Here is a 17,259-nt window from a genome sequence, read left to right on the forward strand (position 1 = left end):
CAACAGATAGTATAAAAAAAAACTTGCTCAACAGTGTTTTGATTTCTTCTTTTTCCTATGACCCACTGTTCTTTCAGGAGCATGTTGTTCATTATCTATTTGTTTGCATTTTTTCTAGAGATGCTTGAGTTGTTGATTCCCAGCTTTATTCCATTGTGACCAGAGAAGATGAATGGTATGGCTTTGATTTTTTTGAATTTGCTGAGACTTGCTTTATGGCCTGGCCTGTGGTCTATCCTAGAGAAAGTTCCACGTACTGGTGAGAAGAATGTATATTCTTCGAACGAACTCAGATATTCTTTCTTCTGCCACAGTGAATGTTAAGGCTTTCCCCTGCATTTTTATGTGATCAATTGAATTCTTAATTTCCAATATTTCATTTTGATTTCTTTTTAAAATCTCAATTTCATGGGAAAATTTTCATTCATGTCATGTATGGATTTCTTTAATTTGTGGTTTTGCTTCTGATTGCTTTGAATTAACCCTACCATCAATTTTCTTTAATTCTGTGAATTCTGTGTCCAGCATTTCTTCAATCTCTTTTCAGATTATAGTATTTTAGTGTTGTTGTGTTCCTTTGGGGGTGTCATGCTATTTTCCTTATTCTTGTTTCTTGAATTGCTGCATTTAGTTTTAGGCATTTGTGAAGATACTTGTTATTGTTGGTTTTTCTCCTATGATGGCTTTTATCTTTGGACTATGCCTCTGTGGATTAGTGGAGTGTCTTCTCTTTCAGTGAATACCCAAGAGGAATGAGGAATGTGCTGGGTGTGTCTAGGGAGCTCTACTTAATGCTCTAAGGTGAGGGGAGTGTCCAAGGTGACACCCAAATTGGGTGTGATAAATCTCTTTTTTTTTAATCAGTGGGGAAATTTAATCTGTTCTCTTGGCATAGCTCAAACTCAGGCTTACTTCCTTTCCTCCAAGGAGACCAATGGCCTGGCACTAGTTACAATATTCATCTGTGCTGCCACAAGAACCCTACAAAAGGATCCGTGCAGTCCTCAGTGTCAGCACAGATCCCACAGCAATGTACCTCACCAGGGAATTAGGGAGCCCTGAGTGTGTGGAGCCCCCCACAGTGACTCCCCAAAGTCCCAGCCACATTTTGCAACCTCCTACACAGCCACTGTGTTCACAGTCCTGGCACACAAGCCTCCCACAGTCACAAGCACCCAGCCCCCTGTCAATTCTCCCAGACTCAGACATCTTGGCTGGGCTGATTGCTGGGCACTTGGACACCAGCTGGCACAGCTGTTGCATATGTCCAAAGTGGCACCTGCTCCCTCTCAGCTGGTTACAGGATTCTGGTGCTGGGTGGTCGGAGAGAGAGAAATATGCTCCCAGTTTTCCCCTCTAGGTTTGCAAGTACATTGTCCCCTACAGGGCTCCAAGCCAGACTCATGCCAGGCTCTTCCCACAGCTTTAAGACCAGTAGCTTGGACTGCTTCAGTCTGGTCTCACCTCACTTTCCAAAGCTGGTGCTGAGGCTCTCAGGTGCTGGGGTCCTGAGCTGTGCGTGTCCACACTCTCCACATAGACAGACGCACAGTGTCCCTCTAATTTGCATGGAGTTTCCTCTGCCTAACTCTTACCTGAGACTGCACTCTCTCCGCATTTTAACTATCTTCCCTTAGTCAACAGCAGTAAGCTCCCTTTCTATTCTGCCATCTTACATCTCAGTACTAGTCTTCTTTCACATACGCATAACATTCCAGTACTTTTCCTACAAAATATGTGACTTTGCATTTTTATCAGAACTTTTGAAATTGTTAAGTATTTTAGATTTGCATTACAGTATAAACAATGTGTTCTAGTGAACAGAAAATGTTGAAGAAGAAGACGAGATAAGAGGCTATGTGTTTTATGTCTGTTAAGGCTAAGGCATTCAATTTTAAATAATATTTAAAAATTGTCTTGCATATCTTAACAGCCCTTTCAGTAGTGATATTATTGTTTTCCTAACGAGGAAATGTTTTGTAGGTGAGGTTCATTTCACAGAATTTTCAGTGTTCCAGTGGTTTCCCAAAGTTAGCCCACAGGTTGGCAGTGGAAGGGAGACTGTCAAGTGCCTTCATCTATCAGACTCAGCCTGTCCCTTGCTATGTGGCCATGGCTGTCATGGTGAAAGATGAACTCTCTTGTACTTGGACTGTTAATATAAATGAGCTCTATTTCACTTTGAGATGTCTTGATTGAGAATGCTTGAGATGACTCAGGTCAATTTTCTGAGAGGTTACAACTAATTTAAAACTTACAAGTGAGTATAAATAGCTTAAGCTGATCGTTTTAATATGACATACTTTACTCATGGGCTGAATTTCATTTGCCGCCCTGAAACCAATTATTTAGGTTTTTTTTTAAGTCTTTCCAGAGATCTCACAAAGTCCCAAGTAACCAAAGCATAAATTTCCCTCCTAGTTACAGACATTTTAGAGATATATTGAACAGAGTGTGTAGTGCTGATCCCTTGGGCACCCTGCTGGCAAATGCTTTGTGTCCTGAGAATTGCCTCATTATTCTTTTTCTTTGTTTCCTATCTTTTAATCAGACTTTAACTTCTCTCCCTATGATTTTCTTGGTTTCAGTAATGGAATAGAATAAAAAACTTAATCAAAATCTTCCTTTGCAAGTTAAACAAATTAAACCTGTTTTTTCTTGACAAATAACATCTTTTATACCATTTTCTCTTTGTATGATGAGCTTGTCAAAAAAGTAACTCACATTAGATTTTTAAAGACTCAGATAATAGATGTGACAATTCACTTATTTATCCACATTAATATTAGTTTTCTATATCTAAGAAAGTATTTTTGTATCCTTTAAAATATGATTTCTTATTATTTTTATTACAAAACATTAATTTTCAGTGGGTTCTATCAGAGAAAAATTATTCTGCACAAATTTGACAAGGAAGACTGTCCAAGGTGACAAAGATTTGCAACAGGTGACAAAGATTGACCTTAACTCTCTTGAAACAAAATGTGATTTTAAGCACCAGGGCAACTATCAGAAAATAGTACTGGAGAACATTGGTGGAAGACTGGTCAAGGTGAGTAGGCCAACTATGTTAATTGACACTTAACTGAAGTTAGGCTCCTTCCCTCTTAACAGAGACTGAGAGATGTGGGCCCTGGCTTTCATTTCCAAGGGATGATGCTCCATCCCTTGAGAGAGATATCCCTGAGTTGTAAAATTGTCAAGAGACTAGGAAAATATTTACAACTCAAATAGACTGAGAAAGAATTTAGAATTTTCTAAAGTAAAAGTTTTAAGAAAAGAGAAGCCAGGAGACTACAGTCAGGAAGAGGCCTATCCAAAGTTTGACCAAGTTAGAGTAATACTAACACCATCTTGGTCAGTTCTAATAATTACAAATACCAAAGTATGAAATTCATTTACTTAGAAAATATCTCCTCAAATATCTGAATATTTTCAAATTAATATTTCAATATCAAAATATCTGCTTGTATTTTTATAATAGCTTTGAATTTTCTAATACAGAATCTATGAATAATATTGAAGCCACCTGTTAGCATTTTCTAAAATTATTTTTATTCTAATATATATGATTAAAAGAAGTAATTAATTAGCACTTTTATAAAAGCTCCATATATAAAATTATTGACATAGAAGATGAATTTATTTGTATGCTGTTTGTAAATGTGATATTTTAATGTACTATTATTTTCAATTGACACATAATAGTAATCATATATAATTATGGGGTACAGGATGACATTTCAATACCTGTATAAAGTGTGTAATATTAGCTTATGGTAACTGGCATGTTCATTATTGAAAACAGTTATGACTCTGTGTGTTGGGGAACATCAAAAATCCTCTCTACAGCTGTTTTGAAATATAAAGTTAATTGTTATCAGCCATAGTTATTCTGTTGTGCTAGAACTTGGAAGTTATACCTCCTATCCTACTGCATTGCACCTGTTAAAAACTTTCTCCATGTCTCCCTCTCACACACCCTTCTCAGATTCTGGTAAGCACTATTCAATGTTTCTATTTCTTTTTTTTTAAGATTTATTATTATTTGAAAGGTAGAGTTACAAAGAGAGCAAGACACAGAGATCTTCCATCTACTGGTTAATTTCCCAAATGGCTGCAATGGCCAGGGCTGGGTCTGGCAGAAGTCAGAAGCCTGGAACTCCCATGAGAGTGCCAAGCACCCAAGCATTGGGTCATCTTTTACTGCCTTCCCAGGCACATAAGCAGGGAGCTGGATCAGAAATGGAGCAGCCAGGATTTGAACTTATACAGTATTTGGGATCACAGGCAGTGGCTTACCCTGCTGGCCTTCTATTTCTATTTCTGTGAGATCTATGTTTTAGTATCTTCTTCCAGGTGACAATATGTGACACTTGTCTTTGTATCCATTATTTATTTCATTCAATGTGGTGTCCTCCAGTTACATCTTTTATGTCTGCAAAGGGCAGAATTTCATAATATTCCATCCATGAGTAATTCCATTGTGTATATATGCTATAATTTATTCATTCATTTATTGATTCATTCATAGTGATTTCTTATCTTGCTTATTGTCAATAGTGTTTCAGTAACACAAGGGTGGTTGTCTCTTGGACATACTCTAAACATGATATTTTTAAAGCTTTATTATTATTATCATGGTTTCTGATGAAATAACAGGCTTTCTGCATGTTTACTGTATCAATATCTGCCAAAGCTCTGAGATTTTATACTACTTGCAAGTTAATCACTTAGCTTGCTGTAGTTTCATGAATACTACTAGGAGGCACCAGAATCCACCGCCAGAGACACAGGACTTTTTAACTCATAATATAACTGGTAGAATAAGCTTCAAGTACCCACCTGTTCTCTTGGCCTTCAAGTCCCATGAGGTGTGATGAGGAGGCCAGACCAGTTGATATCTTATATTAAATAGGTCTGTATTTTAGCTAAAAACCCTTGATTTTTTTTTTTTTTTTGACAGGCAGAATGGACAGTGAGAGAGAGAGACAGAGAGAAAGGTCTTCCTTTGCCGTTGGTTCACCCTCCAATGGCCGCTGCGGCCGGCGCGCTGCGGCCGGCGCACCGCGCCTATCTGAAGGCAGGAGCCAGGTGCTTCTCCTGGTCTCCCATGGGGTGCAGGGCCCAAGGACTTGGGCCATCCTCCACTGCACTCCCGGGCCATAGCAGAGAGCTGGCCTGGAAGAGGGGCAACCGGGACAAAATCCGGTGCCCTGACCGGGACTAGAACCCAATGTGCCGGCGCTGCAAGGCAGAGGATTAGCCTAGTGAGCCGCGGCGCTGGCCAAAACCCTTGATCTTAGCAGATGCTCAATCTTAAGAAGAAACTGCGGGCAAATATTTGCCCCTACGGAGTTCTGTCTTTTTTATCCTAGCTAGGAAGGAACCCTATCATCTGCCCTGCAGGGAGATACCATCTCTATCTCCCAAGACAGCTGTAGTGCAGACATCCTTAACACAATCTAACAACAACAAATGCTGATGTGGTGTACAGAACATCATACAGTATTGTCTCCAAGCACAGAACTGCATTTTTTATGGATTTGGTTTCTGCATCATGCCATATTGTCCATTTGGTAATTTACTATAATATTATTTTACTATGAAAAATTATATATATAGCACAACTTTATAGTTCACATTTGTTGTACTCTAATCAGTTACCCATACTCCAGAGGAAGTTACCTGAATAATTCAAATATCAATATTAAAATCTATATTACAGAGTTATTGGCATAAGGAATATATTGGAATGAAATTTTTTAATGTATTTAAACTATTTGATTGACTAGAAAGACAGTACCATCATTCTCCCTGCTTGAAGAAGTTATAAGAATCTAATGTATTCTAAAAACTAACATTTTCAGAACAGGACTTTGAGCATTTTCTTAAACATTTATGCATTTATTTGAAAGGCAGAGCAGCAGAGAGAGAGGAGAGACAGAACACCCCATCCATATTTCACTCCCCAGTTGGCCACAGGTAGCCCAGCCGGGAGCTCCTCCGGGCCTCTCACAGTGGTGTCAGGGTCAAGCGCTCGGCCTGTTTTCTGCTGCCTTGCCAGGCACAATGGCAGGAAGCTGGGTGAGCAGCTGATAGGGAAATGCTGTCTCATAAGCTGCAGCTTATCCTGTTGAACCCCAGCATTGGCCCATCAAGGTGAGTAATTTCTGATTGTGCCTTTCTATCACTTTATCAAGGAGGCCTCACTCTATCCACTCAAAGGGTTTACAGGGCCTCTGATGAAGTCTTCCATCTCTGTGTCCCTCTGGGAGCAAGGCTGCTGCTGCGTGTCTGTATTCAGAGTGGGGACTTCACTCACCCTAGAAGACTTGCTGTCTGATGAATGCTTCATATTATTATTTAATGCATCACATTTGCCAGGATACGGCTAACATTTGCTTTCATTACAACAGACCGTTGACTGCAAAGTGATAGAGGAGATGGGCACGTTACCATCCACCTCTGAGCACCTGAGCCTACTGACATGTGTGGCTGCACTGGTTTAGATCAGTTCATAATCTCAGGGGGAGGATGGGAATGATTAACGCCTGGCCTGCAAGATGGAAGGGCATTTGGTGTCTTGACAATTTCTGTCCTGTAAGTACTCCCACTATGGCCTATTTCAAGTTAATAAAATGACACCACTGATCAAGAAGTTGGGAAGATTTGTGTATAATTGGCTTTTAAGGGCCAGGAAATGCCAGTTCCAATAAGAGGTTGCTCCAGCACACCACAGTTTAATGTTGTAATTTTTTTTCTCAGAAGCCAATTATAAAGAGTGAAACTTTTCATTTTTGGAGAATAATTCCTTATTATTTGAGATAAGTCAGTAACTTGACTATGTTCTAAAGACAAAGTTTTGCTGCAATTTAATTAAAACTGAAAAAAAACCTGCAAAATATTTTCACTGTTAGAACTTTCATCATGAGATTTGACAAGCGTTCCTAATTTTTCTGTGAAGTTTCCCTATTTTATTGGTCTGTGTTCAAATACTGAGAACCCGCAAAAACTCATCTAATTTTCATCAGAATAAAACAAGAATAAATTATTACACTGCAACAAGTATACACTGCCCCACTTAAGAAGGAGAGATATTCTTGGATTTGGATATTTAGTGGAGAAAATAGACTCTGAAACTGTTAATACTGTAAGTTACTATACCAAAGTGCATTACCTTCCCTTTTCACTTGGAGTCTGTCTGCTGCGAGCAGTAGTGCCCAGTGTTTGATAGCTGCCGTCTAAGATATAGACTGACACTTTCTGCAGCAGCAGTCAAGAGTGAGTTATTTCAATCTGTGCTCGTGCAGCTGGGAAATTTACCGTCACAAGGCTGGAATTCCATTTCAGTGTGTCATGATCCACTACGCTGCGCCTGCCTCTCCAAGAGCCAGAGAATCGGTGCAGTGTGGTGACTAAAATTCCAGCCCTCTCAAGCCTGTAGCTAAAATCAAATATCCAAAAGAAGAGAAAAACTACAAAAAGTAATATCCTCTTATGTGAAGTGAAGTAGCAAAGTGAATTGAGAGGTACAACAGCAATTTCATAACTACCGTTTTATTTACAATCACTAATACTTCAAAACGTTTCAGAATGTTTGCGATCATTGAATTCCTTATATTCATGACTTTTGAAGAGATACATTAGTTAACAAAAGTTCATCTGTATCTACAGTAAAGTAAAAATAATGACATTTGGTTAACTAAAGTTATTGTTTAGATCATTCACAATAGAGGGTATTCTGTGATTTAAATTACTTTCTTTAAGTGACTTTGATATAGTGTTGTGAGCTGTGTAACACAAGGAGGCTGTGTTAGTTTCAATAAGGATTTTATTATGCAGTGGGGAAGTCACACATTGTAATTCACACAGCATGCTGGACAAACCAACCACCCAAGGTTCCCAAAGTACCTCCAGTGCTCCTCACAGTGCCTCTTAGCCACAGAGGGTGTATTCTCACAACATCTGCATGGGTTGTGCCTCTGAGCTAAGGAACACAGGTCTTGAAGGGCAAGTAGAGTTCTGGCTTCAGGTGAGCAGGGGTTCAACGTCAGGTGAGCTCATAGCCTGGCCTTGGCATTGGGCAGGCGGGCCTCCTCCTCATCATTGGGGGAGCCCAGAGCCTCTGCGTTGTGCAGGTGCAGGGCTGGCTGGGAGAACTCTCTGGTGGGAAGGTCTGAGTGTGGTGGCTCAACCCAGGGCTTTTGGGAGAGTCTGTTCAGAAAGTCTCCCTTGGCCTCTTCAGTCTGCAGTTTAGATACTCTTTGATGGTCAGCGTAGGACTGGTAGGGTCCCAAGGAGGGTGTGTGGGTCATGGATAGTTCTTATCAAGTCCACGCAGATCTGCTGCAGTCAGCTTAGCTCTTGCTTATTTCTTGCTAATATTATGGTGAAGCTGTCCACCCCCTGAAACTGGATGCCCATTTTAGCATATGAAGGAAGAGTATAACAATATTGTACCATCTTGTCTGAGCGTATTGCCTTACAGTTTCTGTAGTCGCTAGACTCAGAAGATACATACAGCAAATATTGATGAGTATATTGCCTTACAGTTGTTTTTGCTAGGCTCATCAATTAATATTTTAACCATTTAGCAAATTACCTACTTCACAAGTTATTTTTGGATATATGGTCTAGAATGACAACACATTTTATAGCACACTTGTAATTATTTTAACAGTCTTACACCTTGTACACATGTCTTATATACGCTAGCCTAGCCATTAATTCACTCTGGGCCTCCTTAACATAATTATCTAACTTAGCTTAATTTAACAATTCATCCTGATTTTGTCTGAGTAAATCAAACAAATGATTTTGATTACAAAAAGGGGTTGAACTTATATCCTTATATTATGTTTGGTAAATTCAACTGTGTTGACCCTACTTCCTTACAGTTTTTGTATTTGATAAAATCAAACATACAGATGCATGTCTTCATATATATATTGTTCATTGCACATTCTAGGAAGTGTTGTATACACAGGTCTTGAAATGAGGCAGCATAACATACATTGTTTGTTTGACTTGGTTTTCAACTGTATTGAACAATGAATTAATCAAGCACTTAAACAATTGAGTATAACATATATAGTAATTATAATACCTAGATCAATGAAAGAAACTTGGATAACTCATTGTAGTATCCCTGAGAAGGTCCATGTGCCCAAGCACATGTGTCAAAGGGTAATTGTTCTCCATATTTTGCCATCTAAGGTCCATTTTTTGTTGATAATCTGGACCATATGGCCCTAGGCAATTTATTCTGTATTAAGGATGTGAACTACTTACTGTAGTCAAACATCATTTTGTTGAGCTGTTTTTATGTCTTTGATGGTATCTTCTTGTAATGTCTCTACTGCTTTTAGGTTATGTTTAATATGTTCATTTAACTTTATTTGTCCTTCTTGAATGGATTTCCATAGTTGTTCTTTCGCTCCTAGACTGCCTGCTGGTATTTTTATTTTTCTTTACCTGATGATAGTAGAAATTTCAGATTCATTACTCATGGTAACTTTCATGCAGTTAGGGCTTGTATAAATTTGTTGTCAATGCTGAATATTTGATTGGTATTATTTTTGCCAAAAATTGTGATGTTGGCCTTTTTCTGAGAGCATATAATGAATCTGAAGTTTCCTTGATCTGTTATTCTGCTTGGGATGCCTGTTGGTGCTGTTTTGATCAATGCAGTTTCTGGTACTGGGTCTCCTATTATGATGTATACAAATGGGGATATTTGGTTGAGGTCATCTGTTTTGAATATTTGTTCATCTAACCATATGGTATCCTCAGCTGGTATTACTGCTATGTTGCTGATTTTCCTGGGGATTACCATAGCCTATGTGCAGTAACTTTGTTTTCTGTAGAAATTTGTAGTAAATCCATCTTGCATGTCTCTTGTAGACATTTTGATTCTTCTGTGGGATCCAGGAAGGCTAGTGAGACTAGAGTATGCCGTGCTATTCCAGTTCTGAAAATTTGTCTCATTTCATCAGTTGCTTGGTCCATGAGGTGTTGTAATTGTAGGCATGTAGGCTGTTTGTGCATAATGGTTAATTGTCGTCGATTGATTTTCTTAATCTTTTCTTAGTTTTTGTACATTGTCCTTTTTTTTTTTTTTTTTTTTTGACAGGCAGAGTGGATAGTGAGAAAGAGAGAAAGACAGAGAGAAAGGACTTCCTTTGCCATTGGTTCACCCTCCAATGGCCGCTGCCGCCAGTGCGCTGCGGCCGGCACACCGCGCTGATTCGATGGCAGGAGCCAGGTACTTATCCTGGTCTCCCATGGGGTGCAGGGCCCAAGCACTTGGGCCATCCTCCACTGCACTCCCGGGCCACAGCAGAGAGCTGGCCTGGAAGAGGGGCAACTGGGACAGAATCCGGTGCCCCGACCGGGACTAGAACCTGGTGTGCCGGCGCCACAAGGCGGAGGATTAGCCTAGTGAGCCGCGGCGCTGGCCCAGTGCATTGTCTTAACAGTATCTTTGAGCATTTCATGTTGTATTTCCAAATTGCTGATTCATGTTGTTCTCAGTGAAGTAGATAATGCATTGATCACTACTATTTGGTAGTTCCATACCATTGTGAGTTTTGTTATTTCTGTTTTGATTTTTTTTTAAGTTTTTGCTGAGTTTGCTATTTCTCCAACAGCTAGGCCTGCTATGGTGATCCATTGAAAGATTCCCAGTAATTGTCTTTGTTGATTGTTAAATTTTTAGAATTGGGATAGTTATGAATCCTTGTGTTTACAGTAATTTACATTTTCTTATAGTATCAATGTCTTTGGTGAAAATGTTATTTTTATTTTGGTTATTTATGGATTTACGATGAATGTGGGAGTGGAATCCTTAAGTTGGGGATATCACTGGTGATTTTCTGATGATCAGTTCACTCATATGGCCTTTGCAGGCAAATCCTGCTTTAAATGTGCTAATATTAATTTATATGTTGAATTAGACTTTCCTCGATTGATAATGCATGGTGTTTCTCATCCCTTTTTAATATCATAATTCTTAAAGGAGATTGGGAAGATATGTCTTTTGATTATGAAGTTTTTGCCAATGTCCTACTGATAATGAGTAGTTAAGAAGATGTTCTTTAATCATCACATCCATCAATGTCCATTTTCCATAATGGGGTAGTAAGAGTTGGAAGGAATATGGTAGTGTTGAATATTTTTTAAGAAATTTGGAATCACTGTCCATATGTTATCCAAAAGTCCAAGTCGTTGTTACCCACTTGTTTTAAGTGATACTGTACATTTGTGAATATAGGTATGTTTTCTGTTGAACATTTTGTTAGTTGTAAGTATTTCATCTGAACTTTTAGGGTTTTATAATCTATGATGTTAGATTCACGTGTTGCAACAAATGATCTGCTTTTGCACTCAGTAGTATTGTCTGGTCGTAGCTTTATATTTTATTGGTATGTGAAGGTCCAGGATAGGTAAATTCTGATTTTGTGTATCGTCTCAATGTAAGAATGAGTTATATTGTAGTATGCATTCTGTGTCTGATGTGTAACTTGATCTTGCTCCATGGAAGGCCAGTAAATTTTTTTTTAAGATTTCTTTTGGGCTGGCGCTGCGGCTCACTAGGCTAATCCTCCGCCTTGCAGCACCGGCACACTGGGTTCTAGTCCCAGTCGGGGCGCCGGATTCTGTCCCGGTTGCCCCTCTTCCAGGCCAGCTCTCTGCTGTGGCCAGGGAGTGCAGTGGAGGATGGCCCAAGTGCTTGGGCCCTGCACCACATGGGAGACCAGGAAAAGCACCTGGCTCCTGGCTCCTGCCATCGGATCAGCGCGGTGCACCGGCCGCAGCGGCCATTGGAGGGTGAACCAACGGCAAAGGAAGACCTTTCTCTCTGTCTTTCTCTCTCTCTCACTGTCCACTCTGCCTGTCAAAAGAAAAAAAAAAGATTTATTTTGAAAGTAAGAGTTACACAGACAGAGAAGGAGAGGCAGAGAGAAAGAGAGGTCTTCCATCCACTGGTTCACTCCCCAGATGGCCGCAATTGCCGAGCTGCACTGATCCGAAACCAGGAGCTTCTTCCAGATCTCCCACACAGGTGCAGGGGCCCAAGGATCTGGGCCGTCTTCTACTGCTTTCTCAGGCATAGCAGAGAGCTGGATTGAAATGGAGCAGCCAGGATTCAAACAGGTGACCACATGGGATGCCGGCACTGCAGGCAGTGGAATTACCCACTAAGCCACAGCACCGGCCCTCAGTAAATCTATAATTGGGAATGTTCTTCCAAACATATCTAGTCTACTTAACTCATCTATTTTAGAACTTGGAATTGATTAATTGATCCTTTGTTTTATGAAACCAGAAGACTGTGAAACTATTATTATTAACTTCTAGTCATTCTATGTGAGAGGAGTTGGCTCTCCAAAGTTGAATTAAGGTTGTTTTGTTCAATTTTGTAACTTATAGCTATGTTATTGTTGTTTGCTTGAAGTTCAGTGTTTTGTTAATCCATTTTGTTGTTACGTTTTGTCCAAAGTAGTTTGTCCATTTAACATATTGAATGTTATAGCTTTGAATCTTTGTTAATTGGATATTAGTTTGTGGGAAACAAATAATAGCAATTGATGGTGTCCAATCTGTGGCATTTTGATTATTATTAATGATTCCTGGTATATTCGATCCAAAAAAGTAGGCATTACTGATCTGTGTACATTGAGATATTTGTTCAGCATCTAGTCCATAATAGATCTTTTTTTGAAGATTTGTGGGATGGTTTATTTTAGCTTCTATGGGTATTTCTGACAATCAGTTCCTAGTGTGGTAATTTTCTTTTTTTTTTAAAGTCTTCATTTTTTTTTATTTGACAGATAGAGTTAAAGACAGTGAGAGAGACAGAGAGAAAGGTCTTCCTTCTTTTGGTTCACTCCCCAGATGGCCGGTGCTGTGCCAATCTGAAGCCAGGAGCCAGGTGCTTCTTCCTGATCTCCCATGCAGGTGCAGGGGCCCAAACACTTGGGCCATCCTCCACTGCCCTCCCGGGCTACAGCAGAGAGCTGGATGGAAGAGGAGGGACTGGGATTAGAACCCAGCACCCATAGGGGATGCCAGCACCACAGGCGGAGGGTTAACCAAGTGAGCCACAGCGCCGGCCCACTACTGTAGTAATTTTCCATGAGTCTTCAACACTTGGTTGTGAGATGTTTCTTACTGTTGGGCCCCAGTGGTTATTATAATTTTTGTGTTAAGTGTTCCATTATTTGGTAGGTTAGGAAAATCTATCACACATAATATTGTGGTATTTATATTGTTGTATGTTCTTCTGATATCTTGTGGACATGGAAGTCCATATAGGAACAGTATTGGTTCGGTCAGGGATGAGAATCTAGGGTATATCATGGGCATCCTTGGACCTTTATCTCTTTTTTTTTTTTTTTCTTAGTTGAAGTGGAAGAAGTAGTATTCTCTTTTTCTGCTTCTTCCTCTTCTTTTTCTTCCTCTTCTTGGTTATGTTTTTTTATTTCATAGTCCTCATAGGCCTCATCATCCTCCATATCCAACTGGTACCAGAATTAGTTTCAGGCTGAGAAAAATTTAAAGTTCATGGTGTTTTGGCAATTAAACTGGTCATGTTGTGTCAATGTTTCCTTTTGATCTGTTTCCATGATGTTGTTATAGCTTAACTATTTGTGTTGCGTTTCCATGGGTTTCATTTACTTGTAATATTTGTATTGTATCATATCCTAATATCTTCCAGTAGTATGGGTATATTGCTTTGGATGCCGTAACTTGTCTCCATATTTCTAATTCTTCACATCTATGTGGGTTGGTTGTAGTTATCGCTGGTGGGTCTTTTGTTGTATCCAAATGTGTATAGTGCCAGACACTGTATCTTTTATTTGTTTGTAGTATTCTTTGCACTGGCCTGTATAAACATTCTTGCTTACATAAAAGCAGAAGGCATATTTGGCATAGAAGTTATTTATGTTGTAGGAGATATTTTTGGCAAGCTGTTTATAAACAAAGTATCTGGCTACTTAAGTAATGTTGTTGTCTAAATAGGTCCATTCTGTTACTTTTTCTGTGGGTTGAGGTATTATGGTTGGAGATGCACCAGTCTGAGCATAATTTAGAAATTTAAATTGAAAGATGAGGTGAAGGGCAAGGACAAGGGTGAAGGGATTAACTAGGCTTCCATTACTCTGTTTCTTCATTATCTTGGAGAACATTGTGGATTTCATCCAAATATTTTTTTCATTAACTGTGCCAGAAGTTGGTATAAATCAGTGAGTTGGTGAATATTTAATTGTGGGGGTCCTCAAGGCAAGTTATTAGTAGATGGAAATTTTCTGGATTAAGTCTTCAGTGCCAATTTCATCATTGATTATAGAGTCAATTCCATCTGTTCATATCATTGATATCTGTTTTGTCATCACTCAGGGTTATATCTGTATCTGTTTCATCTGTTTCCATACACTCGGGTTTTGTCTTTACATTCTTGGATTCTGTATCTGATCAGGAATTGATCTGGTGTAAAGGGTGATGGATGGAATCTTTGTATAATGCCATCTAGGCTCTGCAGGTCTATTGTATATGCATATGGGTTGATTGAGATTATAGTACAGGTAATAATATCCATTGATTGTTATTCTCAGGTTTCAATGAAACAGAAGGTGTAGTTAGTGATGAGCTTTGTCTGCCAATCACTGGTGTTTAGATGCTGGACATTATGCTTTTTGTGAACAAACAGGACAGTGATGGTAAAAATTAGGCAAGTTATGTATATCATAAGGAGTACTATTTTGATGAATATTGAGTTTGGTTTCACAGGGTTATACAGGAAAATTGGTATCCCGTCATCAAGGTAGGCATTATTTAGTCATAATCAATATCTGAGTTTGGACTGTCATCCAGGATACTCACAAGGGTGTCCAGTAGTTGGTTCTCAGTAATCCATCTGAGGATAGTAATGGTTTTTATGAGCTAATGATGGTTCCTGTTGTTGAGGGATCCAGGTTGCAATGTAGTGGTGATCTTGCTCCAGTACGTGAATTTTGATCTGAGTTTACAAAAATGTTAATTGACCCCTTCTTGAGACTTCTAGTTGTCCTTTTCTGCTTTTGGTCCAGCATGTATTTCTTGGCCCACTGGCTATAATTCACTGTGATGATAATGTTTAATCCTTAAAAGCTTTGTTAATTATTTTATATAGTTTTATTTGGGGTTTTGAATTTTGTTGTGATAATTCTAATAAGTCATTGACATTTTGTATTATACTTTCTCTATGTGGACTTTCCTTGTTTATTCTTGGTGTGGAGTTTAAATCATAAACTGCAATGTCTAGGGCATTTTGTAATTTTTTACTATTATCATCTTGGATTATTTTATTTATAATTAGTCCCTTAAACTTTTCTATGTTGCTATTGGATTGTGGATTATACGACATATGATAATTCCATATTATGTCAAAATTTTCTGCCCATCTTTTAACTTTAGATCCTGTAAAGTGAGTATCTTGATCACTATTGATCACTATTGGGACACCAAAGTGTAAAATCCATGTCCATAACGTACTAATGGTGGTGACCTGGATTGGGTGTTTGTATTCTCTAGCAATTCCTATTCCAGTGTCGACTATTATACATGCATAATTATTTTTGAACTTGGGTAATGGTCCTATTAAACCTGTTTGTATAAATAGTTAAATGTTCTAATTTTATAACTTGATGGTGGTTTTCTACGTCTAAATCTCAGTTTTATATTTGGACAGCCTTTACATTTTTAATAGCATTTTTACACTGTTGCTACCTGATGGATAGGTTTCTGTCCATAACCCATTTATACATTCCATGTGTTCCTCTGTGTCCTAACTATTGATGTAATTGAATAATTTCTCCTGTTATCTTTAATGAGTTGGTATTAACTATTTTCCACTTGGATTTTCTTTTTAATTTTAGTGTACTTTTTACTTTGTATTTTCTATTTTCTTTAGTGATTTTTAATTTAGGTATGTTAATCTTGCAATTATGTCAATTTTGCAATTATTGGGGTGTTTGATAATTTTAATAGTTGGTCCTTGAGCTATTTTACCAAGCTTATTTACCATCTCATTATATTGTGCTTCATGATTAGTTTTATTAGTATAAGCATCTACATGAGTAATCATTATTTTAAGTGTTGACTCGGTTATCTTAATCCTTGTCTCTTCAGACCACATGTCTCTACCATGAATTTGCCAATTATTTTGTTTCCATTTACTAGACCAAATTGCCACTCCATCGCATGCGCACCATGAAACACTGAAAATGTAAATGAGCTTGTGTCCTTGGATTGTTCTTGCTAATAATAGACAAATTGCAAGGATCTCTGCATGTTGCACCGAGTTTGTCAGGATCATTCCATCTGAGGGTCGGTAGGCTGCAGTTTTGCAGTGCAGCTTCCCATTGTCAACCAAGGCTGAGGCATCTGTAAACCAGGCATTCCTGAGTTGCTCTGCTTTGGTCCTCATGTGCCAAAGGGTTTAGGCAGTGGATTTTTGTCTCTTTGTGGAAGTGGAGCCACTGTCATCTCAGCCACCTGTTTGGTAACTTTTGAGGTGTTTTTACCCATCTTTGCCTCATGGTCCTTCAGAAATTCTTGGATATATCATTTCCAAGTTAATATCTTTGGTTCCAGATGTACCCCCATGGATTGCCTCTCTAGTCATATTGACCCATGGTACCATAGGTAGAGTTGTTCAAATTTTTATGGGTTGGTCCTAACATAGAGGGCTGACATTTCTTAACACTTCATATAGAGTCCATACTGTCTTTTTGAATTGGGAATATTTGAAATCTGAGTATGGAAAGTACTTGCAGTAGAATCCAGTTGGTGTACTGCATTCTTCAGTGGTTTTATAAAGTGCCCAATACCATACCCTTCCAGAAATATAACAACTATATTAATATTGCCTCCCATTATTTATGTAATGTTTGATATGTTTTAACATATTGATTTAAGGTTTGTAGGGCTTATTGTTATTGCTGGCCTCATGTGAAATTGGAGGCTTTTCTGGTTATTGGATGTATTGGTTTAAGTATAATTTGTAAATGTGGGATATGGTTCCTCCAATACCCAAACAATCCAATATTTTTGTCCTCCATTTTTATCTGATGGTGTGGGTAAACTTTCTGTTTTCCCTATTATAGTATTAGGGATTATTTTACCCTCATTGTTCCATTCTATGCCCGAGAATTTTACCTGATGGCTTGGGTTGTATATTTTGGAAGGCAGCTATGCTAACCACTATATCAC

The 17,259-nt window shown here is 38.7% G+C and overlaps 1 pseudogene; it reads right to left on the reverse strand.

The window, feature by feature from the left end:
• Positions 1-16,474, reverse strand: part of LOC127492697 (ribonuclease MRP subunit p24 pseudogene) — an 82,662-nt pseudogene extending 66,188 nt beyond the window's left edge.
• Positions 16,475-17,259: the final 785 nt, after the last annotated feature.

This window comes from Oryctolagus cuniculus, chromosome 16 (assembly GCF_051225735.1).
Source record: "Oryctolagus cuniculus isolate XC-2025 breed Fujian yellow rabbit chromosome 16, ASM5122573v1, whole genome shotgun sequence".
In the NCBI taxonomy this organism is placed as follows: Eukaryota; Metazoa; Chordata; class Mammalia; order Lagomorpha; family Leporidae; genus Oryctolagus; species Oryctolagus cuniculus.